Source organism: Heterodontus francisci, chromosome 23 (genome assembly GCF_036365525.1).
Source record: "Heterodontus francisci isolate sHetFra1 chromosome 23, sHetFra1.hap1, whole genome shotgun sequence".
In the NCBI taxonomy this organism is placed as follows: domain Eukaryota; kingdom Metazoa; phylum Chordata; class Chondrichthyes; order Heterodontiformes; family Heterodontidae; genus Heterodontus; species Heterodontus francisci.
Window position 1 is genome coordinate 22,580,425 of NC_090393.1, and position 27,122 is coordinate 22,607,546.

Consider the following 27,122-nt stretch of genomic DNA (forward strand, 5'->3'; position numbering starts at 1 on the left):
TTTATGGTCAGAATAGTCAAGTGGTTCTGATAACACATCTTTGCTCAGCTTCCAACAAAACCTGAGGCAATACATGTAGCAAATAGGAATCATTGAAACAACATTATAATCCAATGAGGAGCCTGCTAAATATGGGAATCTGAAATTACATCTTTGCAGTAACCAACAAATGTTTCCCATGCTTGTCTGAATTTCCTATTCCTTCTATTTTTCAGTAGGTGTTAATCTGTTTTATCCTGAAGGTTTCTTACATGGCTGGGGCATTTCATAAGGTTTCTTTGTTGGCATGGGGTCTGTAAATACATTCGTGTTCCATGTAAATTTGTTGAGAAATGAGATTGAAATATTTAGCAATGTTGATTTTTTTCCCCCTGCAAAGGGCAGGGAGTAAAAATTAGAGTTCCCTAAAGTAAGGGATTAACTGTATAGAAGAAATGTCTGTGGTAATGCAATTGTTTTGAGAGTGCTTCCATTTAAAAAAAATAATTTTTTTTTAAAGAGGACTCATGTTTAAAAATTGTGGAAATGTATTTGTTTGAAAGGCTGAAGAGTTTCCATAGATGCTGGACTTTGGTTCTTTTTTAAAAGGTCACTTGGAAGGACTGGAGATTTTGTTTAAAAAACAAACCCTTACTGGATGTCACCTGTCTTAAACTAAGTAAACAGTAGGAGCCTTGATGACTAGGGGGAGTTTTTTTTTAACAGAGAAGTGACATGTCAAGATTTATGGTGGTCGAATTGGTTTTGTTTTGTATATTGTTTTGGGTTAGCCTGCTAAGAGAGAAGCCACCAGCTCACCCTTTTCCACCTCTTTGAGAAATGCTGAGAATCCAGTGTGTGGACTGGAGAAATTGATGCTGCATTTCTGCTGAAAAGCCTGCCAGCCTAATCCTCGACGTCACCTGAAAAGAACTGCTCCAAAAAATGATCCCTGTGACAGCCGTCTACGAGTATCTGGATACCAGACTAAAAGGGCCAGCGGAGAACATCGCATATTTTGTCTTTTTTTTTTCCCTTCAAGAATTAACAAATATTTGGCCAAAGTATTTTTGTGTCTTTTTGTGAAGAAATCTCTGCAGAGAAAACTTCATTTTTTTAAAAATCCTGTGTGTGTGTGTTTAATTTAGAAGGGAACTGTCATATTTCGACCTGCGTGTTAATTCTTTGCATCTTTATTGACTATGCTTGTTTCATCATAAATTAATAATATTGTTTATTAAAGAAACCTAGTTGGTGGATATTATTCTAAAATAAAAATAGAGTATATAATTGGCCATATCAACTCCTCCCGCCTCGGTCGTAACACAATATTATTCTGGATGGAGCAGGTCTGAGTCGCTGAATCGTTTTTTTTCTACCTCAGTATTTTCTTATAGCATATTAGAGCACAGAAGTAAGCCATCCAACCCATCATGCCTGTGAAACACTATTAAATTAGTTCCTCTTCCCTGCTCTTTCCATAACGAGACAATTTTTTTTCTTTGTTATTAACAGACATGCAAATAATGTATACATTTGTGCTGCTGGGCTATGATTCTGTGATAACTACGCTATTGGGCAGGTTGTGATATGGTGAATATTGGCTTACTGTACTGCACTGTGATTCGGTAAATGTCAGCTGACGGTAGGCTGTGTTATAGTAAATATTGGCTGACTATTCTGGGTCGCTAATGATAAATACAACTGAATCCAATCCGATATTGTTGGTGTAGTAGCAGTCTCGGTAATGTTGTGCTTGGGTAGAAGGATTAATGCAGGATGTCACCACCTATAATGCTGCATAGTTGTGACCTGACCAATATTATTCTCCTTCCCCATTGTATCGGTAAATGAATAAGGGAATTTCATTAAGTTGCACTTAATTACTGCAGCTTCGCTGTTTTCATAGCTACCAGTGATGGCTGTTAGATGTCCTTTTATAGAGTGTTGTAGGTACTAACATTCAGCCAGCACCAGCAGAAAATATCTCCTAAACATAGAGCTGCTGATGTCACTTCTGTTTTATGGTTATGTCCTTAGTGACTGCAGCCACCCCCCATAAAGTTTATTTAAAGTACTCATCAACTTTTTTTCTTGGAAGAGATTAGGCAGAGTATTCAATCAGAGAGTCCAGAAACTTGGGTGTATAGAATCTCTGCAACATAAAGAAAGCAAATCGTTTAAAATGGGAAATCTCCAAACCCAATACTACATAGTAAGTGTGTCATTCGAGAGTTTGTTTCCTTTCCTCTATTGAAACTGCTGACTCTTGATGGGCTACAGTTCTGCGAGCATCAGCCATTCTTTACGTGTGAACTAAATGCTGAGACTATTTGACTGTGGAGACAACACAATTCAGCCCAATGCTATCCCTTCCTGATACCCAGATGCACTTGCTTTCTGGCAAGAATCAATGGCTGTGGATTAGGAGCCAGGAAACTGACCATAATTTTTTTTCCATGACCAAGATTAACTAACCAAAATGGAACCTGGAGCCTTCCTGGTCTTGTTAATTTAGTAACACATGAATGATGCATTTATTCACTTATCACAAGAGATTATCAAAATTATTTATTCCTGATGGCTTTCTGGAAACAAGCATTGTTTTAAAATAAATTGCCAACAAATATTGATGACTAGTAATGCACCACATATTAATTTTAGTACTCAGAAGTTTAAAGTCGCTAATATAATAAAAAATTAAATTGCTTAAATCTTTGTGTTCTGATTTACTAGGAGAATGGGGGTTGAATTTACATCTACAGATTGGATTGGAGGAAAAAATATCCCTTCCCAGCCTCCAATCTCTTTCATAATCTTTCCTATTTCACTCTTTTTCTATTTTGTTGATGTTTCTATAGCCCATGCTGTTTGTTTTTATTCCTCCTAAATTATTATTGTTCCATGTTACTTGCTGCTCCTCCTTGCTACTTCATCACTTGGTTGAAACCAGATCATTACATCAACTCTTATGTGAACCTGTCTTTCCTAGAACTTCAAAACTGTAGAATTCTCTGTGTTGCTCAATCTTTCCTTCCTCCTACAATCTTCATGTTTTCAGATCAAAAGCTGGACACCATTTCAGTACTCCTGATTTGGCTTGCTTTGTCTTACACTTTTTAACCCTTTGTGCTGTCCTACATTATAGGTCTGGCCCCATTTGAAAGGGTGTCTCAAACTTCCAGACATGGGCTTCTGTGAGTTTTAATAAAATGGCCTTGATTTCACCAATGTTATTCTTTAACAACAATATTTGTTGTTGTATTTTGGGGTGGAAATTAGGCTGTTTGCACAGCTTAGTGTCAGAAATTGCATAAGGCCTTGTGAGAGCAGAGCCTCTGCTTCTCCCAAATGAGCTGGTAGTGTAGAAGATGGCAGGGCTAAGTGTACTAGCCCAAGGCACTGAGTTGCAGCAGCCATGCTGCTATTCTGAATGAGATCAGCGCACTGCGAACAGATTTGGATTGAACCTGAGACAGTCTTTAGCTGTATGGCTGGTGCATCTACTTAATAGGTGAAAATGCTAAGCCATTAGGGAATCAAGAACATTATTTTGGTAACTGCTACATACATATCTGGAAATAAATATTTAATGGTCACTCTTATGGCTCAGTGCATAAATATCTAACTGCCTGCTGTGGTACTGAACCATTCTGATCCAGAAGTCTCACTTTCAAACCTCAGTCTATGCTGTGTTGGTGGATGTGAGCTGGGGCAAAAATTGGGTGCTGCAATTTACTTCTGTGTACCTGGGATATGGAGGGAAATATCAGTCTTTTGTTAAGTTATCCAATGACTCCCAGCTGGGACATGTGTACGCATAAATTGTTTTAGGATTGAATGAGATTCTGTCTTTAATAAATTTATATTTTTACGCGAGTGCCCTTCTGTATGAGCTGTTCTGGATGTCAGATTGCATTATGTTGCCACCAATTCAGGATTCTTAAGTGCAGCCAGTTACACTGTAATATGTGGAGATTTTGTGGGAAAATATCTCAAAGTAGTTGCTTCTGATACCTGGAGACTATCGATTTCACTGTTAGATGTGCCAATGACTGTTGTTTGGAGATAAGATTACTGTAAAGAGCTTTTCTCTCTCTCTCTCTCTCTCTCTCTCTCTCTCTCTCTTTCTCTCTCTCTCTCTCTTTCTTTCTCTCTCTCTCTTTCTTTCTCTCTCTCTCTTTCTTCCTCTCTCTCTCTTTCTTTCTCTCTCTCTCTTTCTTTCTCTCTCTCTCATAACCATTTCCTGGAGATTTTAGTGGCTGTGTATGTGCAAAGGCTTTTAAACAGGCACACTCACTCAACATTTGACCTGTTGTAGCTCGTAATTTAACAGCTTGCATTTTATAGTGCTTTTAATATAGAAACATATCCCAAGGTGCTTCACAGACGTGTAAGAAAAAAAAGTCAGATCTAGACATATATTTCCACAATAAATCAAATAATTTAACTTTTTTTATTCTTCCATGGGATGTTAACGTTGCTGGCAAGGGCAGCATTTATTGCCCACCCCTAATTGCCCTTGAGAAGGTGTTTATGTGCCTAGTCCAGTTAAGTTTCTGGCCAGTGAATACCTCCAGGATGATGATGTTGGTGGGGGATTCAGCAATGGTAATGCAATTGCATGTCAAGGGGAGATCATTAAATTCTCTGTTATTGGAGATGATCGTTGCCTGACACTTTTATGGTGTGAATGTCACTTGCCATTTATCTGCCCAGGTTTAAATGTTGTCCAGGTCTTGCTGCATGTGGGCATGGAATGCTTCAGTATTTGGGGAGTGGTGAGTGGTACTGAACACTGTGCAATCATCAGTGAACATCTCCACGCAGCTGAAGATGATTGGCCTGCTTGTCATTAAATGCAATACCTGGTGCAGAACAGATCAGGAAGTTCTCTGGCCTGAACTGCATTAGCTGATTTCAGTTGGGGAGTTAAAATTAGTATCCATGCATTCGAACCACAAGGAGAGAAAAATTACCATGGTTCCTACTGCTAATTTCAAGCAGTGATTCCTGATTTAAAACACATTTCTTCCTATTTAGTGAGATACCTGGCATTGTGTTTGCTTGCACACTTGATGTTGCGATGAGAAGAATTCAGATAGATTTCCATTTGTCTGGAGTGATCTTGATCTCTTTCCCTCCCTCCCCCTCTCTCCTCCCCTCCCTCTCCCCTCCCCTCTCCCCCTCTGCTCTTTGGGCTGGTGCTTCTTTAAAGGGCTGCCTCCAGAGTCACATGCGCCTCTGACTGTGTGCTTGCCTGCTTTCTGCTCTCCCTCTCCCTCTCCTTCTCTTCCCTGCAGCAGCCATTCCCACTCACTCCCCAAACTGCGCGAAAACAGCAGGGGCAGCTGATCCCAGCGCCGCTGCGCTGCGAACTGCCAATCAGCGCTCACCTTGCCCAGGCAGCCTATTGTCAGTCACAGACAGGCAGCTACCGTCCGTCAGACGGAAGTCGCACCTACCCCGTTCGCCTGTCATACACTTTAATAGGAGAGCCATCAATCAAAGCCGAGCCACGGGCAGCCTGCTGTTGGTCACAGGATTAGCGGGCTGGATGGAAACCATGGACCTCAAAAATTTTACCACGGGTATGTTGTTGACCCCTGATTTAAAGTGTTTAGATGTGGACATTACATAAGAACAGGATTGAGCTTGACTGTGATATCTCCCTTTGCTTCAATATCTTGCCATCATTCACTATCCAGTCTATTAAAATGGCCAAATGGGCAAAGGACTAGAGAGCAGTCAGTGATATTAAAACTGTGCCCCAAGAAGACTCAACACCCTCTGGAGACAAGAACACTAAAATAAACTAAGTGTATAGATAGATAGGAGTTAAGGAGGGCTACTTTTTTATTGAAGGGGCAGCTCCCTTTTACTGCCTATTCAGAAGGTTTCAAGTTTCTGTAACTGAAGTGTATTCCAGGAATGTGGTTTATGTACTTGCCCTTCCTACACACTATTTCATTCTGAGTTTGTGATCAGCAGAATCCAGTGTATGAGAGCGGAGTCCTATGAGAGTACATAAACCGCACATTCCTGATGTTAGTTTGAGATGGGTATATCTCTTGATTACTTGAATCTTTTAAAGACTCTGTGTTGCCACTTTAACTTTAGGCAGACTATGTCTGTCTTTATCACAGTGGACATTGTGGATCCTGACCACAGCCTTCAGCCCAGCAGTACAATGCATAAATTATCTTTTATCTTTAGATCTATTTTAGTTCATATGACAACTGCAAGACATAGACACAAACGTTCACAGAGACATCTGCACAGACTTATCATTAGGACACGCAAGTGTGTAGACACATGCATGTGCACAGACTTCAGAGACACTTAGAAAGACACACAGACATTGACACGGTTATATACACATTCAAAGGCTGACACAGGCAAAGGCTTGCTTAGCTGGTATGCACACTCTCTGTCTGACTCCCAAAGACAGCTGCACACTGATCTATGAATATAGAGATGAATGCAGTTATGCAAAGACTTCCACGGAAATATCATTTGCGCACATACAGAGACACCAATGCTTGATCTCTCCTGCCTCTTTTTCTCGCTCCCTAAATATTCAGCAGGGAAAATGTGAGTAAAATACCCTCCCCAAGCAGAGTTAACGTAAGAAGAATCTATACCTATATTTGCCTGAATTTATAACTATATTTGCCTGAATAAACAAAACAACTAAATATCTGAATGGGGAAAAAACTGCCTTGGTTCTATTGTGATTTGAGGGCAATGAAATAGTCCCAGGCTAGTCACCATGACAAAATTATAGCACAGACGTTTGAGCATAGAATGTAACACCATGGAGTACAATTTGATTTTTTGTTCAATTTTTTTATACCAGCAATAAGTAAATCACACCAACATCATTAATTTTAAATCTAAGTAGAGCGGTGTGAAAACTGGCTTAAATGCAGAAAAATGGTGATTGTCACTGCCCCACTATCTATAAAACTATTAAGTAATGTTCAGTAATTTTAAAGAGCATAGTTAAATAATTTAAGCAAGTGGGAAAGAAAATCATGTAAAACTGAGTTTGGATCAATCTGTGCTGAGTCCTGGGTTGTCGAAATCTTTGGGCATACCCTTGTGAGAAGCAAACATGCTACAGACCCATGTAAGAGAGCCATCACTTCCAAAAGTAGGAAGGTAATTTGTAGATTATTAGGTTTCATCCCACTAACTGGAGTGAGCCTTTGGCTTGGTAGCATTCCCACCTCGGAGTCAGAAGGAGCAGGATTCGAACCCCGCTTCAGAACTCTGGCTCTGAATTCTGAGTTGACATCCAGCAGGATACACTCATCCGGTGGGTGTGGGTGGCCACCTTGTATAGATTGATGATGTTGATAGAAGCCTCCTGGCAAATAGGACTAGCTACCCTATAGACTTGCGTAGGGAAGAGTGTGAAGATACAAAAATAGTACTCTCCAAAAATGTACTCCTGCTGTAACTCTGGAGTAGTTCAACAGATGGCCTGGGAAATGGGATAAATTGGAAGTTTCTGTGGTCTTCTTTAGGACGAAACCTCCATCTGCTTCAAACATGATTCCCTGCATCAGAGAAGGTAAGGACTATCTATGGATGGTAGTCCAACTTCCCTCATCTCAGTATGACTGGGTGTAAGGTTGGAGGCTGGTGCATCCAGGGAGAGGAGGCATATTGATCTCCTGAAGGGTCAGTGAAGAGGCCTGGATTCCCGAAGGGTGTCTGCAAATCATTTTTCTGGGTGTTGGGACTAGGCACACCATGTTTGGGCCAGTTCTGATGGTCAGCAATGGTGGAACTGCAGGGCTTGAGACACATTTTGTGCCTTTGTACCGTATTTCTAGCAGAGAATGTGTGTGGGAAAAAGATGTTTGTAACTGATCTGATTGCTGATGGTCTGTCAGCTTTCACTGGTGCTTTCAGTTGATTCTACATGAATCTAAACTGTTGAATTCTTTTGTGTTATAAAGTAGTACTAGAAACTACAAAGACATTTCTGAATGGACCCTGTCCAGTGAAACACTGAATCCCTAAGATTATTTTTGTTTGGCTCACCAACAATTTCTTGGAATGCTGCCGAGATATGTGGAAAAAGATAACAAAAGTGAAAAAATGAAATAACATTTGAGCATTAAATCCCACGAAACAGCATACTGACCTGAAGGACTGGCAAAGAGGCTTAAATTCCTGAAGCTGAGGTTATCCCCTGGTTTGTACCTCGGCATATTATCATAGAATCATAGAATAGTACAGCACAAAAGGAGGCCGTTGGCCCATTGAACCTGCGCTGGCTCTTTAGAAGAGCAATCCAGTTAGTTGGGTCTTTTGCCAATTACCTTAAAGCTGTGCCCTCTGGGTATCAATCCTTCAGCCGTTGGAAACTGTTTATCTTTATTTACTCTATCTAAAGTAAACACCTCTATCAACTCTGCTCTTCGCCTTCACTTCTCTAAGGAGAATAACCCCAGCTTCTCCAGTCTATCCAAGTAACTGTAATTCCCTCATCCCTGGAACCATTCTATTAAACCTCTTCTGTACCCTTTCTAACGCCTTCACATCCTTCCTAAAGTGTGGTGCCCAGAATTGGATGCAATACTCCAGCTGGGACTGAACCAGTGGTTTATATAGTTTTAGCATAACTTCCTGGTTTTTGCATTCTATGCCTCTTTATAATGCCCAGGATCCCATGCTTTGTTAACCTGTCTGCCTTCAAAGATTTGTGCACAAGCACCCCCAAGTGTCTTTCTCTTCTTGCACCCTTTTTAAAATTGTATAATTTAGCATGTATTATATCTCCTCATTCTTCCTATCAAAATGTATCACCTCACACTTTTCCACACTGAATTTCATTTGCTATGTGTCCACCCATTCCATCAGCCTGTTTATGTCCTCTTTGAATTACCTTCGAGTGCTGAGAGGGCTGGAACTGCACCTGCGAGGAAGCAACTAGACCCGGGACAGAATAAATATAGCGTCAGGCTTGGGGCCGGCATTTCCCTTTGGGAGCTGAGAGGAGTGGAACCGAAACTGTGAGGAAGCAGCTGGACCAGGGAGAGAAAAAATACAGTGCCAGGCTTGGGGTTATTACTACTATTGGTAACATTTTAGTATTGGTAGGGTATATTAATAGTGGTAAGGTAGATTAGTTTGGGTAAGTGTGATATCACAGGGAAGCAGATAGGTGATTGGCTGGGTGGGACTTTGGAGCTCCAAACAGCACGAGAAGGGAGAGAGCACGGCGAGACCCAGGGAGCTAGTCGGTGATTATCTGGTGGGTTTTTTTTTACTCTTTTTTTCTGCTGATTTTAATTTTTTTCTCCAACATTTAAGTCTATGTACCAGGTAGATGCTAAAATGCCAGTAGTTGGTAGGTGCTTACTCGTTTGTTCTATTTATAGCCATTTTATTGTGTTTATTTAACTTCCAATTTTAGTACAGCAAATAAATAATTCGAGGCATGGCAGGGCTGCTCACACCTGTCAAATGCACATCCTGTGCCATTTGGGGACTCCAGGACCCTACCCATGTCCTGGACAACTACATGTGCAGAAAGTGCCACCAAATGCAAAAACTGGAGTGCCGAATCTTGGAACTCAAGCAGCTGGTGTCACTAAGGTGCATTCGTGAGGATGATCGATATGTGGTTGGCACGTTTCAGGAGATGGTCACCCCACAGATTAAGAGAGCGCAGGCAGTGAGGGACTGGGTGGCTGCCAAACAGACAAGAAGAACAAGACAGGTAGTGCCGGAGTCCCTGGAGGGCATCCCACTTTCTAACTGGTATTCAGTTCTGAGTACTGATGGGAGGGAGGGTTCCTCTGGAGAGTGCAGCAAGAGTCGTGACCAGAGCATCATGGGTGGCTCAACTGTGCAGGAAGGAAGGAAAAAAGACAGGAGAGCAATAGTGGTATTTGATTCTATAGTTAGGGGGATAGATGGGCATTTCTGTGGTCACAGACGTGATTCCAAGATGGTATGTTGCCTCCCAGGTGCAAGGATCATGAATATCACCGAGCGGCTACAGAGCATTCTGGAGAGCGAGGGTCCACATTGGTACCAACGATATAGGTACAAAAAGGGATGAAGTCCTGCAGGGTGAGTTTAGGGAGTTAGGAAAGAGATTAGCAAGCAGGACCTAAAAGATTAGTAATCTCCGGATTGCTCCCAATACCACGTGCTAGTGAGTATAGAAATAGGAGAATACACTAGATGAATGTGTGGCAGGAGAGATGATGCAAGAGGGAAGGCTTCAGATTTCTGGGGCATTGGGACCGGTTCTGGGGAAGGTGGGCCCTGTACAAGCGAGAGCGTCTACACCTGAACAGGACCGGGATGAATATCCTTGCAGGAAGGTTTGCTAGTGCTGTTGGGGATGTTTTAAACTAGATTGGCAGGGGGATGGAAACCTGAGGGTAGTTTCTGATAGGACAAATTTAGAGCAGGGAATGAATGGGAGGCAGAAAATTAACGAGTGATTCTGAAAGACAGAAGAAGCAAAGGTTAAAAAGTGTGCAGCACAGGAATTTGGCAGTGTTAAAAGGTATTTATTTAAATGCAAGGAGTATAGTAAATAAAGCTGATGAGCTGAGGGTACAGATAGACACATGGCAGCATGATTTCATTGCTATAACGGAAACTTGGCTTAAAGTGGGACAAAAATGGCAGCTCAACATCCCTGGATATAGAGTTTTCAGGGGGGATAGAGAGGGGGATAAAAAAGGAGGGGGCGTAGCATTATTGGTGAAAGAATCAATTACAGCTGTGAGAAAGGATGATGTGCTAGATGAATCATTAAATGAGGCCCCATGGGTTGAGTTCAGAAATAAAAAAAGGGGCAGCCACACTGCTACAATAGACCCCCAAATAGTGAGAGGGAGATAGAAGAACAAATGTATAGGCAAATTTCTGAGTGCAATAACAATAGGGCGATAATAGTTGGGGATTTCAACTACCCTAATATCAACTGTGATACAAACAGTGTGAAGGGCACAAAATTCTTCAGCTGCTTTAAAGAGAACTTTTTTTAGCCAGCATGTGACAAGCCCGAGAGGGGGTGCAATTCTATATTTAGTCTTAGGAAATTAAGCTGGGCAAGTGAAAGAAGTAGCAGTGGGTGACCATTTTGGAGGTAGTGACCATAATGCAGTTAGATTTAGCATTGTCATGGAAAAGGACAAAGAGAGAACAGGAGTAAAAGTTCTAAAGTGGAGGAAGGCAAATTTTACGAAGTTGAGACGTGATCTGGCAAAAGTGGACTGGATATAGCTACTTGAAGGAAAACCAGTGGGAGGCATTCAAAAGCAAGATTCTAGGGGAATAGTGTAGACCTGCCCTACAAAGAAAAATGGTGGTACTGCCCAATCTAGAGCCCCTTGGTTATCTAGAAGCATATAGGGTAAAATAAAGCAGAAAAGGAAAGCTTATGACAGTCACAAAGAACTGAATAATTTAGAAAGTCTAGTGTAGAAAGTGCAGGGTGAAGTAAAAAAGGAAATTAGGAAAGCAAAGAGATGACATGAAAAATTATTGGCGGGTAAAATCAAGGAAAACCCAAAGACATTTTATCAGTATGTTAAGAGAAAGGAAATAACTAAGGAAAGTGTAGGGCCTATCGGAGATGTACAAGGTAACTTATGTGTGGATTCAGAAGATGTGGGCAGGGTTCTTAGAGTACTTTGGCTGTTTTTACAAAGGAGAGGGATGATGCAGACATTGTCATAAAAGAGGAGTGTGAAATATTAGATACTATTCGCATAATGAGAGAGGAAGTACTAGAGGGTCTGACATCCTTGAAAGAGGATAAATCACCAGGGCCAAATGGATTGTATCCCAGGCTGTTCAAGGAAGCCAGGGAGGAAATAGCGGGTGCGTTAAGGATCATCTTCAAATCTTCACTAGATGCAGGTGAGGTACCAGAGGATTGGAGGTCTGCAAATGTACCATTATTTAAAAAGGGTGTGAGGGATAGGCCAAATAATTATCGACCAGTCAGTCTGACCTCAGTGGTGGGCAAATTATTAGAATCAACTCTGAGAGATAGGATAAACTGTCACTTGGAAAGTCATGGATTAATCAGGGATAGTCAGCATGGGTTTGTTAAGGGAAGGTCGTGTCTTATGAACTTAATTGAATTTTTTGAGGAAGTAACTAGGAGGATTGATGAGGGTAGTGCAGTGGATGTTGTCTACATGAATTTTAGTAAGGCATTTGACAAGGTCCCACATGGCAGACTGGTCAGAAAAGTAAAAGCCCATGGGATACAGGGGAATGTGGTGAGTTGCATCCAAAATTGGCTCAGAGACAAGAAACAAAGGGTAATGGTTGCCAGATGCTTTTGCGAATGGAAAATGGTTTCCAGTGGCGTTCCACAGGACTCCGTGTTGGGTCCCTTGCTGTTTGTGGTATATGTTAATGATTTGGACTTAAATGTGGGAGGCATGATTGGGAAAGTTGCTGACGACACAAAAATTGGCCGTTTAGTTAATAATGAAGAGGCGAGCTGTAGACTCCAGAATGATAGCAATGGTTTGGTTGAGTGGGCAGAAAAGTGGCAAATAAAATTGAATCCAGAAAAGTGTGAGGTAATTGCATTTGGGGAGGGCAAACAAAGCAAGGGAATACACAATAAACGGGAGGATATTGAGCAGGGTAGAGGAAGTGAGAGACCTTGGAGTGCATGTCCACAGGTCCCTGAAAGTGGCAGGACAGGTAGATAAAGTGGTGGTGAAGGCATATGGAATGCTTTCCTTTATTGGTCGAGGTATGGAATACAAAAGCAGGGATGTAGTGCTGGAACTGTATAAAATGTTGGTTAGGCCACTGCATACAGTCTGGTCACCACATTTCAGGAAGGACATAATTGCTCTGGAGAGAGTACAGAGGAGATTTACAAGAATGTTGCCAGGGCTTGAAAATTACAGCTATGAGGAAAAATTGGATCGGCTAGGGTTGTTTTCCTTCGAACAGAGGAGTGACTTAATTGAAGTGTACAGAATTATGAGGGGCCTAGATAGAGTAGACAGGAAGGACCTGTTTACCCCCGTGGAGAGGTCAATTAGCAGGGGACACACATTTAAGGTGATTGGTAGAAGAATTAGAGGGGACATGAGGAAAAACTTTTTCACCCAGAGGGTGGGTGGGTGTCTGGAATTCATTGCCCGGTGGAGGCAGAAACCCTCAACTGATTTAAAAGGTGCCTTGACCTGCACCTGAAGTGCTATAACCTGCAAGGTTATGGACTGTGCTTGAAGGTGGGATTAGATTGAGTGGATAGTTTTTTCAGCCGGCGCGCACACAGTGGACTGAATGGCCTCTTTCTGTGCCATAACCTTTCTATAGTTCTAACTTTTCTATGGTTCTTGAAGTCTATTACTATCTTCCTGACTGTTTATTACACTTCCAAGTTTCGTATCATCTGCAAATTTTGAAATTTTGTTTGTGAATAGTGCAGAAGAGAAAACAGAAGTAGCCCCAATCCAGCAAATTACTCCACAAAACTCGAGGGCCTTGACTTTTTATAGTGTTAAGTAATTTGTACATGACTCTTGAACCCTGTTCAAACCCAGTGAATATAATGAAGATTTCCCAAATCTTGAGATACTCCATAGTCTTAAAAAAAAAGTTCCCTTTTTTTCAGCCTACTTATGTCAGTACACTTTTCCTGGCACCTCAAACCATTCCCATGTCGTATCTTTATCAGTATCACTCTGTAAGCACACGTGTGGGAGACGTGCACCCCCTCTGTGTTTCTAAACCATACATACCATGAAGGTCTCCTGACCTGTGCGAGTTCATAACTAAAACTAAGGTCACTAAATATCAAGGATACGACATGAACTTGGATTTATAACTGCTGAAAGGGGTTGTCTATACAGCTTAAGACTCTGATTTTCATACTTTAATAGGCTTCAAACTGCTTCATGCAAGGGCAGAGGTGCCCTTGTGAAAGCCTTGTGGAGCAAGAATGGGAGGTACGGCAACATTCCAATTTTAGGGGCACTTTTTGCCTCTTTCTTGCCAGGCTGTCCTGCCAGTTAAAATCAGCCCTTATGAGTGGATTGTCCCAAGAGGGTGCACTGGGATCTCTGGTTCCTTGTATGCTTAAATTAATGCTGGAATTGCAGTCTCAATGCAAAGTGGATTCTAAGAAAAAGGCGTCTGCGGATTCAGTGGAGGCACGCAAGGTTGTACAAAGAAAATGTGACAGGCTAGCATATAGGCTAATGAGTGGCAGATGAGGCTCAGTTGAACCAGTGCAAAGTACCACATAAATTGAAGTAAACAGGTGTGTCTACTACATGGTTGGGATAAAATTTGCATTAAGGCAACCTGAAAGAGTCCTGAGGTGGTTGTTTGACTCATTGCTGACCCTTTCTCAGAAATATGAGGCAGCAGTAAGCAGAGCAGATGGAATGCTGGGCTGTTGCCAAATCAGTACAACTCTGGTCACTGCAATGCAAGGGTGTTGGAGTGTGAAGGATAGCAACAAGGTGGAGTTCTAATATCAAAGGAGATAAGCTATGAGGAATAATGAGATAAGCTAGGGATCTTCATCTTTGAAAAAGGAAATCATTGAGGTGACCTTATGAATGTATATAGCCTATTTAATTAATAAAGTAGAGAAAATAAACCTGGGCTTAGCTAAGTTGGTGTGCCCCTATGGATAGAGAGAGAATGCACTTCATTTCGGACTAACAAGCATTCTACCAATGTGAATTTCTCAAGAACTTGGTCTGAAAACTCAAGTATGATGTTGGATTGCAGGATGTGTACAATACGCTGCAAAGTCAGTAGTCATGCAGGGAGCTCCGCCATTTAATATGACCATAGCTGATTTTCTGCCTCAAATCCACTTCTCATATCAGCCCTAAATATACTCAACGATGGAGCGTCCACAACCCTCCAGAGTGGAAAATTCCAAAGATTCACAGCCTTTTGAGTGAAGAAGTTTCTTCTCATCTCAGTCCTAAACAATTAAAGTAATTCTATTTTGTATTCTCATAGGATTTAACCCTTAAAATTCTGGTGAGGTTCTAGTTTATTCAGCAGTGTATTATAGCATGCCCCAAACACCTAAGGATGTAGGTAAATGATAAGACGATTATTAATTAACATTATGCAGTGGGTGCCTTGAGAGGTTAGTAGAAATTATTAGCCCCAGGGAAATGAGAAGTAAATTGCTGTTGTGAGTAATCTCCATAAAAGAGATAACATAACGACAATAAAACATTGATACCTCTTCACTATAGAGGTCTGCTACCTGACCTGAACCCGACGGGACCCAACGACGTGTCGGGTTCGGGCCCATCTTCAGGATCCGGCTTTTGGGCTCGGGTCAAGTCGGGCCGGACACACACGGTAAGTGCTACGCTGGTGAGTATTGAAATTAAAAAAACTTACCTGAGCTGGAAGTCCGGGACGCAACTGAGTCTGCGCAGTGAGTGAGTGAAGTCACTATAACGTCATCGCCATGCGCTGCAGCTTCGTGGAGCTTCCCAGTCAGAAGGTAAGTAAAGGGATGGTCGAGTTGGGGCAGGTTTGGGTCAAATCTGGCTCGGGGCAAAATTGGAGGGACTCTAGCCTGGTCAGGCTCGGGTCTGCTGTGGATCGGTCGGATTCGGGTCGGGTTCTTTTTCCTGACGTGAGCAGGCTTCACTACACATATTTCAAAGTAATAAAGTGCTATCTTGCCCAGTAGTAGCACTCACCCGTCCGAGCCAGGGGCCATACTCCAGCAAATAAAGTACATAATCTGGACTGACGCTTAAGGACTCCATGGATGAATAAAGATATAAAGGAGCAATTGAGGGTTAGGGAAGAGGCATACATTAAGTACATAGACAGCAGAGAAGTGAATGATGAGAGAATATGAAGTGATTAGGAGAGAAGGCAGAGGAGCTATGAAATTAAAAAATATCAAGGCACATAAAACAATAATATAGTTTACAGGTATATCAATTTAAAAAAGGAAGGCTGGGATGGGAATAAGACCATTGAGAGATAGACTAGGCAGGATAAAACCACAGGTAACGATTGAGAGATGGCAGAAATGTGGAATAATTATTTTGCTTCGGTATTTAACAGGGAGATAAAACAGGTGGACATGACATTAAATGATGAGCTGAGTCATGAGACAAGTGTAGTATAAGGACCTGAAAGGGTTAATGTTGGAGACAGTGAGAGCAACCCCTTCCACTGTAGTTATAATGATGTATCAGCCACATGGTAATGGGCTTTTGGGAAGAAGAGTAGCAGCATGAAGGATGCTAGCTAGAGAGGCTTGTAGAGAGTGTAAATAGAGATGCGTAAATAATAGAGGGGGAGATGGTGGCATAGTGGTAATGTCACTGAACTAGTAATCTAGAGGCCCAGGCTAATGCCCTGAGGGCACAGGTTCAAATTCCACCATGGCAGCCGGTGAAATTTGAATTCAATAAATTAAATTCAGTTCGTTGATAAAAAATCTGAAATTGAAAGCTAGTCTCAGTAATGGTGCCATAAAACTATCATTGATTGTTGTAAAAATCCATCTGGTTCACTAATGTCCTTTTAAGGGAGGAAATCTGCCATCCTTACCTGGTCTGGCCTACATATGACTCGACCCACAGCCCTCTAAAATGGCCTAGCAAGCCACTCAGTTGTCAAGCGTAATTAGGAATGGGCAACAAATGCTGGCCTTGCCAGTGACGCCCACATCCCATAAAAGAATAAATTAAATTAATAAGCGTTATTAATTGACCTTATCCAGACTCCGAGACTTTATCAATAATGCCCTAGCTACATTACAACAACAACACACATCATGGTGGCACCGGTTAAAATGATCAGAAAGTACTGAGAACACCAAACTTCGTGAGGTAGCGCCAAGAGAATTGCAGAGCTCGTCGGGAGACTGCAAAGAGCCCCAGAGCTGCTCCATAGCGAAAGAAGAAGCGGACAGTCAGTGAGTCAGCTGTGCAGGCATTCATACTGTTCCACAAAAGCATGGTGGTCTGCAATGAAACATCCAGATCCAGCGATAGGGTTCCGAGTCACAGTGCTGGGCGATGGTCCAGGTTCGGGTGAGAGAATTTTAAAAGGTGGGATTGTTGGATAACAGCGCACTGGGTTGGAAAAGCAGGGAGAGAAGCTGATCTCTAGTGAAATGGCGATTCGGGAGTCGGGTGGAGTCGGCAGCCATTACTCAACCATACTGCAGAGAGAAATGCGGGAACTCCCGGAAAGCCCCCAGAAAGAGTGTGAACACCTCCATTAAAGTCTAAACATTTAAAAAGAAAGGGGAACACCATAAAAAGCCTAACAAAGCCTAGGGAAACAAAATGGATTCAAAATTTAGACTGCCTGAAAGCTTCCACAGTCAGGAAGGACCCAATCAGACGCAACATCGGTCCTTATGAAGAAAAAGACTCCTACGATTTAGGATAGCTTCCCAGCTGCATACAAAATCAGAAGCAGAACAAGTAAATTCCCTTTTCTACTTTATGGGTGCAATTGCGGATGATATGATTGTGAGGCAAGGAATAAATGAGGCTTCTGATAAATTTGAGGATGTTGCTACAATACAAACCCTTCAAAAAATATTTCAATTTACACAGTAACAAAATTCTGGAAAGAGCAAAATTTAACAAGCTAATCCAGAAGCTAGACGAATCTGTAGATTCTTTTATAAATGATCTGTACAGATTGGCTGAGGGATGTGATTCTGGAATATTGAAGGCGGAACTGATAAGGAACTGAATAGTTGTTGGAATGGCTGATGAGTCTTTATCAGATCTCTTATTTTCAAAGCTGATCTTACACTTGAGAAGGCAATCCAGATCATACGATAGGCAGAAGTCTGAAGACAAAACAACCGTTCTGTGGGCTGAAGAGAAGCCTTGGATTAGAAGAAACCCACTGTCTGTACAGTTCTTGAAGCCAAAGATGGAAAGGCAATCTGTAGACAAGACACACACAGGTGCGAAGGTGCTTGACACCGGGAAACTGTGCCAGCGCTGTGGAGCCAGGAAGACCCACAGATGGGAATAGTGTCCTACTAGTAAAGCTGAATGTTTCAACTGTAAAAAGACAGGCCATTATGGGAAAATATGTCAGCGCAAGACCTCTTCGCTCAAAATTGCAAAGCAAAAGACCTTCACACAGAGCGGTGAATGAATTGCATCAACTTCCAGCAGAAAAGGAACCAGGAGATTTCCTAGGAGAAATTAATGACCCAGATCAAGGATTTTGGACAGCGGACATTTGTGTAAACGGACACCAAACTAATTTCAAATTGGATACAGGTGCTAGTGTCACGTCTGTAAGACCAAGAGCCATAGTTGATGAGACATTGCCTACAACCGGCGGGCACACAGTTGCATGGTCCAAGTGGGACCCAACTGAAAGTGAAGGGTAAATTTCAAGCAACTCTCCAATATAGAGGGAGACAAATTGTGGAAACCCTATGCGTCTTGCAAAACCAAGAGTTTGTCCCCCTTAGTGGAAAAGATTGCTTAGACCTGCATCTGATCAAGAAGATTGATGAAGTCAAATAGCCATAGGTAAACAGTCACTTTCAAGCAAACTATCTGAAACTTTTCTCAGGTCTCTGAAGACTCCAGAAAGAGTATAAAATCACACTTAGAGAAGATGCCAGGCTAGTTTGTATCTTTGCACCCAGAAAGATACCGCACTCACTGATGAACCAAGTTCAAGACCAGCTGGAAGAGATGACCAGGATGGGAGTCGACTATGGTTCCAGTCCAAAAGCAAAACGGTACTCTTTGTATCTGTGTGAATTTAACGCAGCTTAACAAAGCAATGGCACGTGAAATTCATCCAATGTCCACAGTGGATGATAGCTTGGCAAAATTGTCTCAGAGCATCGTTTACCAAACTCGACGCCAATCGTGAGTTTTAGCAGGTACCCTTAGATGAGATCTCAATATTACTAACCACATTTATAACACCATTCGGGAGGTTTTGTTTCAATCGGTTACCTTTTGATGTAACTTCCACACCAGAGATCTTCCAAAGGTCTATGTCTAACATCTTAGAAGGGCTCAAGGGAGTTATTTGTCACATGGCTGACATCCTGGTACATGGGTGGGCCAGTAGAGGAGCATGACCAAAGAGATGCAACAGTTTTACAACGGCTCCAAGAAGCAGGGCTAACACTGAATGAGAAGTGCAAATTCTCAAAGACATCAATCAATTTCTTGGGCCTCATTGTAAGCAGTAAAGGTATAATGGCAGAACCACAGAAGACAGGGGCCAATACAGAATTTCGTACTCCTACTTCTGTTCAGCAACTCCAAAGATACCTTGTAATATTGAATCAGTTAGCCAAATTTCGACCTCATATAGCACAGGTAACAGAACCGCTAAGACAACTTCTCAAAGAAGATCAAGTGTGGTGTTGGAGTTCACATCAAGAACAAGCATTCTGGAAGATTAAAGAAATGCTGATATCACCGGATATCTTGGCACACTATAACCCTATGCTACCAACAACGATGGCTGCAGCCGCCTCCTCCATGGGGTTAAGGGCAGTCCTTTTCCAGGAGCAACATGATGGTTCTTGTAGCCAATACACTACACATCTAGATCTTTGTCTGAGACAAGGTATGCAGTAATTGAAAAAGAAGCACTTGCCGTCATATGAGCCTGTGAGAAGTTTTCTGATTATATTGTTGGGTTGAGTGTCGTCATCGAGACGGACCATAAACCTTTTGTATCTTTGAATGAAAAGGAGATTGTAAAAATGCCTCCAAGAATCCAAAGATTTTATTTAAGATTGATGAAATATATGTACGAGACCGTATATGCCCAGGGAAAGATGCAAACGTCTACTGATGCGCTATCAAGAGCGACACTAGACCATCTGACACAACAAGATGTGAATTTTGTGGATGAGATAGACTCATATTCGCAGTATACTGCACAACAATGGCCGGCAAATATACATAAATTGCAAGAAATTCGTCACGCTTAAAAAAGCGATGAAGAATGTATTCGTATAAGGCAGCATTGCACACAAGGGTGGCCAGAAGAATGTCCTTGTGGGCAGACAATGAAAACTTTCTAGGAATATAGAAAATACTTCACAATCATCGATTTGCTAGTTTAAAATGACAGACGAGTCATTCCCAGTTCACTAAGATTGGATATCTTGGAACGTCTACATCAAGGTCACATGGGAATAATGAAGTGCAGAGCAGGGGCACAGTCATCAATGTGGTGGTTAGGAATATCCAAAGACATCAAAAATGTGATCCAGAACTACCAGATCTGTGCAATACAAAGACCAGAGCAGTGTGAACCTCTGATAACTACTCAATTTCTGACCAGACAATGGGAGCGTCTAGGTGTGGATTTATTCATGTTCAATGGAAAGTCCTATATAATCATCATTGATTACTTCTCAAGGTGGATAGAAGTGAGAAGGTTGTATTCAACAGCAACAGAAGCTGTTATAAGAGTTCTACACGACATCTTTGTGAGACAGTGTATCCCTGATAGTGTCAAACAATGGACCACAGTTTGCAAATGAATATTTCACAGTTTGCAATAAGAATGGGATTTCACCATCTCACATTAAGCACAGTTGAATGGTGAAGTGGAAAGAGGTGTGGGAACCATAAAGTCCTTATTGAAGAAGAATGAAGACCTTCTAACTGCACTTCTAATTTATCGATCTACACCATTGATGTGTGGACTGTCACCTGCAGTTACTGATGGGCAGGAAGATAAGAATGCAACTTCCTGTGTTGCCTAAAAAAATTGCTTCCAGGATTGGATGTCTGGGCCTAAGAGAGAGTAGGAGACTGGAAAAATTCTTATAAAAGGTAACAAAAGAGTTTGTGCCAGAGACTTTTTGAAACTGAATGAAGGCCAAAGGGTATGGATACGTGTCCTAGAAAGAGAAGGTACTGTAATCCACAGATAAGAAAACTACCAGAGATCATATGTGGTACAACAGCCGAAGGGAACATGTGTAGAAATAGGAGAAACATTATCACTTTTCCCCAGGAGCAATAGTCAATCATATATATTCGGTCGAACCAGATGATGATGAAGAAATCCAGAGAAAACCGAATACTACAATCCTTAGTTTAAAAAAAAATCAACCAAGTCAGCCTCCAGACTTACAAGGAAGCCTACTAATCATCCCACTCAGACTAGAACAAGATCAGGGAGAGTCACGAAACCTCCTGACAGTTTAAATCTGTGAAGTCAGAGACTTGGAGGTGAGAAAAGGTAGTAGGCAAAGTCAAGAATGTATGTATGTTTAAAAAATGTATGGATAAAGACTTGGTGGGGCAGGGGGGTGCGGACATGTAGCATAAGGATCTGAAAGGGTTAATGTTGGAGACAGAGCAAACCCTCCCACTGTATTGATGATGTAACAGTCACATGGTATTAGGCTTTTGAGAAGAAGGGAGTAGGAGCACGTAGGATGCTAGCTAGAGAGGCTTGTGGAGAGTGCAAATAGAAATGTGTAAATAATAGTTATTCACCTTATCCAGACTCCGAGACTTAATCATAATGCCTTAACTATGCTAAACTACAACTACAACACACAATAATGCATTTAAAATAAAAATAGGAGATGTATTGACTAAACTAATCCAAACAGAGGCTAAAGCTCCTGGTCCAGGTGGATTGCAGCTACACATGCTAGAAGAATCTAGGGGAAGAGATAGCAGAGCATTGCTACACATATTTAATAACTTATTTGAAAAAAGGTGTAGTGCCAGAGGACTGCAGATAGCTAATGTATTTCTTATATTTAAGAAGGGAGACAGAACATGCTTAGGGAATTATAGACCAGTCAGTTGAACATCGCTGGTAGAAAAAATAATGGAATGCCTACCAAAGTGGAGAATAGAAGAACATCTAGAAAAGAGAAATAATAATGATTATAGCATGGATTTCAAAAGGGAAAAGCTTGCTTGATCAACCTGATTGAATTTTTTGAGGAGGTAACAAACAGAGTAGCAAATGTTAATCCAGTAGATATAATTTATCTGGATTTTCAAAAGGCCTTCAATAAGGTGCCCCATATTAAACGAATGAATAAGACTAGATAATGCAGAGTCATGGGACAAGTGGCAGAATAGATTGCTAGCTGGCTTCAAGACAAAGTAGAGAGTGGGAGTAAAGTTATTCAGAGTGGCAGGAGATGGGAAGTGAAGGATCAGTGCTGGGACCACTGCTGTTCACAATTTACACTAATGATTTGGACTTTGGAATCAAAAACACAATTTCTAAAGTTTGCGGATGACTCCAAATAGTCAATACTGAGGAAGACTGCAACAGATTACCAGATGAGATGAATAATTTTGTAGAATGAGCAAATAATTGGCAAATGAAGTCCAACACAGATAAATATGAGGAAGTAAGTTTTGGTAGGAAAAATAGGGAGGTGATTTATTACTTGGAAAGTCTAGATGGGGTTGCACAGGGTTATCTGGCCCGTCAATCCTGGTGCCATCAATGAGGGAGCGTTGCCCAATAGGACCGTCAGGGAGCAGGAGAAGTGAGCATGCTGAGACTGTGGGTGGGGGGGTAGCAGGAGGTGAGGAAGAGGTGAGCTCACTGAGAATGTTGGTGTGGGGGGGCGGGGATGAGCTTGCTAAGACTGTGGTGGGGGGAGGTAAGCACATTGAGATTGTGGGATGGGGGGTGGAGGTAAGAATGCTGAAACGGGGGTGGTGAATACGCTGAGACTGGGGGGGCGGTGCTGCGGTGAGGTATGCCCACTGAGATGGGGGAGGTGAGCATGCTGTTGTGATTAATAGTACGATAAATTTATAATACCTCTGTCTTTCTGAAATTTGCTCGCCAGCCCCCTGTGTAGGACAAAATTTGTAGTGTGGCCCCTCACACGATAAGGTTGGACTCCCCTGGGGTAGAGGAACAAAGCATACAGTTCTGGTTGCCATATTATAAAAAGGGTATCGAGCTACTGGAGAGGTTGCCAAGAAGATTGACAAGGATGATACCAGAAATGCATGGGTATGTATCAGAAAAGCGTGAACAGGCTGGGTCTCTTTTCTCTTGGGGGAAAAAAAGAAGGCTGAGGGATGACCTAATAGAGATCTTTAAAATTATGAAAGGGTTTGATAGAGTGGATGCAGAGAGAATGTTTCCATTAGTGGGGAAGGGCATAACTAGAGGCCATCAATATAAAATAGTCACCAAGAAATCCAATAGGGAATTCAGAAGAAACTTCTTCACCTAAAGAGTGGTGAGAATGTGGAGCTTGCTACAGCACGGAATGGTTGAAGGGAACAGTATAGATTCATTTAAGGCAGGAGGAATAGAAAAGCAGTATACTTTTTAAATGAAGAAAGATTGCAGAACTCGGTGGTACAGGGGAAGATAGACAAGCATATGAGGGGGGAGCATAGGAACAGGAGTAGGCCATTCAGCCCCTCAGGATGCTCTGCAATTCGGTAAGATCATGGCAGATCTGATTGTGGTCTCAACTTCACTTTCTTGTCTGCCCCCCATAATCCTTGACTCCCTTGTCTATCAAAAATCCATCCAACTCAGCCTTGAATAATTTCAATGACCCAGCCCCCACGGTTTTCTGGGGAAGAGAATTCCACAGACTAATGACCCTCTGAGAGAAAAAAATTTCCTTATCTCCATCTTAAAAAGGAGACCCCTTATTTTTAAACTGTCTCCTGGTTCTAGTCTTCTCCACAAGAGGAAACATCTTCCCAGTACACACCCTTTCAAGTCCCCTCAGTATGTTTTAATAAGATCACCTCTCACTCTTCTAAACTCCAATGGGTAAAGGCCCAACCTGTTCAACCATTTTTCATAAGATAAGTCCTTCATCCCAGGAATGAGTCGAGTGAACCTTCTCTGAACTGCATCTAATGCGGTTATATCCTGTATCCTTTTTCAAATAAGGAGACCAAAACTGTACACAGTACTCCAGATGTGGTCTCACCAAGGACCTGGACAGCTGCAGTAAAACTTCCCTACTTTTATATTCCATTCCCCTTGCAATAAACACCAACATTCCATTTCCATTCCTAACCACTTGCTGTACTTGCATACTAACCTTTTGTGATTCATGTACCAGGACACCCAGATCCCTCTGTACCACCGAGTTCTGCAATCTTTCTTCATTTAAAAAGTATACAGCTTTTCTATTCCTCCTGCCAAAGTGAACAAGTTCACATTTTCCCACATTATACTCCCATCTACCAAATTTTGGCCCACTGACTTAACTGATCGATGTCCCTTTATAGACTCTTTACCTCCTCTTGACAACTTACTTTCCTTCCTATCTTGGTGTCATCGGCAAATTTAGCTACCATACATTCTGTCCTTTCATCTAAATCTAATTGAGGCCCCAGCACTGATCCCTGTAGCACTCTACTAGTTACAGTTTGCCAACCTGAAAAAGACCCGTTTGTCCCCACTCTCTACTTCCTGTTAGCTAATCAATCCTTTATTCATGCTAATACGTTACCCCCTATACCATGCACTTTTATTTTGTGTAGTAAACTTTTATATGACACTTTATCAAATGCATTTTGGAAATCTAAGTACACCACATCTACAGGTTCCCCTTTATCCACCTTGCTTGTTACTTCCTCAAAGAACTCGAATACAAAGAACTCAAACATGATTTCCCTTTCACAAAACCATGTTGACTCTGCCTGATCCGATTATGATTGTTTAAGTATCCTGCTATAACCTCCTTAATAATGGATTCTAGGAATTTCCCTATGAGCGATGTCAGGTTAACTGGCCTAGAGTTTCCTGCTTTCTGTCTCCCTCCTTTCTTGAATAAAGGTGTTACATTTGCGATTTTCCAATCTGTTGGGAACCTTCCAGAATCTAAGGAATTTTGGAAGATTATATCCAATGCCTCTACTGTCTTTGCAGCTACTTCTTTTAAGACCCTACGATGCAAGCCAGCTAGTCCTGGGGACTTGTCAGCCTTTAGGTCTAATAGTTTTTCCAGTACCTTTTCCCTGGTGATAGTGATTGTTTCAAGTTCCTCCCTCCCTTTTTCCTCTTGATTTTCACGTATTTTTGGGAAGTTTTCTAAGTCTTCTACAGTGAAGACAGACACAAAATACCTGTTCAATGTTCCTGCCATTTTCTTGTTTCCATTATTAATTCCCCAGACTCTCTAGAGGACCAACACTCGCTTTATTTACTCTTTTCCTATTTGAATACTTGTAGAAACACTTGCTATCTGTTTTTATATTTCTAGCTAGCTTTTCTCATATTCTAATTTCTCCCTCTTTAATTTTTTAGTCATCCTTTGCTGGTTCTTAAAATCTGTCCAATCTTCTGACTTGCCACAAATCTTCGCAGAATTGTACAGTATTTCTTTCAATTTGATACTATCCTTTACTTCCTTATTGAGCCACGGATTATGCATCTTTCTCGAAGAGTCTTTCTTTCTCATTGGGATAAATCTTTGCTGCGAGTTATTAAATATCTCTTTAATTGTTTCCCACTGCATCTCTACTGTCTTTCCTTGAAACCGGATTTCCCAGTTCGATTTAGCCAACTCTGCCTTCATACCCTTATAATTACCTTTATTTAGGTTTAAAACACTAGTCTTAGACACACACATCTCACCTTCAAACTGAACATGAAATTCTATCGTGTCATGATCGCTGTTGCCTGGAGCCTCCTTTACTACGAAGTTATTATCCTGTCTCATAGCACATAACCAGGTTTAGAATAGCCTGCTCCCTGGTTGGTGCTAGAACATATGCTTAAGAAATTGTCCCGAATATACTCTATGAACTCATTTTCCAGGCTACCTTTGCCAATCTGATACACCCAATCTACACGTAGATTAAAGTCACCCATGATTATTGCAGTACCTTTCTTACACGCCCCATTTATTTCTTCCTGTATACTCTGTCCTACAGTGTTAAGACTGTTGGGGGCCTATAAACTACTCCTGCAAGTGACTTTTAACATTTGCGATTTCTGGCCTCTACCCAAACTGATTCTACATGTTGCTCTTTTGAGCTAAGATCATCTCTCACTATTATACTAATGTCATCCTTAATTAACAGAGCTTCCTGTCTTTCCGAAATGTCAAATACCCTTCAATATTCAGATCCCAGCCTTGGTCACCTTGCAACCATGTCTTCCATAAATTGCTATCCGGTCATACATATTTATTTCTATCAGTGTTAACAATGCATCCATTTTGGTATGAATGCTGTGCACATTCAGATACAGAGCCTTGAACTCTGTCTTTTTACCAGTTTTGCAATCTCTGACCTTATCTGCTGGTGCACTCTTAAGTTTGTGTGCTCTGTCCATTCCTGCCAGACTCTGGTTATCCTTACCCAATTCGCTACCCTACTCTGATAAGTTGTCATTTCACTTTAATTTACCACATCTTCCCTCACATGATCCCTTCTCCCCACTATTTAGTTTAAAGTTAATCGACCACCCTAGTTATAAAACAAGCCAGAACCCTGGTCCCAGCAGGGTTCAGGTGAAGAATGTCCCATTGGTACAGCTCCCACTTTCCCCAGTGCTGGTACCAGTGCCCCATGAAACTAAACCCATTTCTCCCACACCAGTCTTTGAGTTATGCATTTATCTCTCTAATTTACCCTATGCCAATTTGCTCGTGGCTCAGGAAATAATCCACCCATTATTACCTTTGTGGTTTAGCTTTTTAATTTAGCCCAAGCTGCTCATAATCCCCAAGCAGAACCTCTTTTTCTAGTCCAATCTATGTCATTAATACCCACGTAGACCACGACAATTGGATCCTCCACCCCCCGCCCCCCACCAACCTCGCCAACCCAGAGCAGATGTCCCGAACCCTTGCAGGCAACACAGCCCTCTGGACTCTCACTCTCTTATATAGAGAACTGTGTCTATCCCCTTGACTATACTACCCCCCACTACCACTACATTCCTTTTTACTCCCCCTGCTTGAAAGACTTCCTATACCACAGTGCCATGGTACTGAGGGCTGAAAAAAGTGGAAAAAGGAGTATCTCTTTCTCCCTCTGCACCAAATTCCCAGCTACATACTCTGTCTACTTCTCACTCAGGCATAATCTTCTCTCCGTGAGTCCCCTTACTCCGGGAATACAGGGTTACGATGATAGGATTTTAGATGAGGAAGGATGGGAGGAGGCTTGAGT

At 41.8% G+C, this 27,122-nt stretch overlaps 1 protein-coding gene across 1 annotated transcript in view; it reads left to right on the forward strand.

The window, feature by feature from the left end:
* The window catches only part of grk3 (G protein-coupled receptor kinase 3), a 315,124-nt gene that overhangs the window by 104,328 nt on the left and 183,674 nt on the right, over positions 1-27,122 (forward strand). The window lies entirely within an intron of this gene.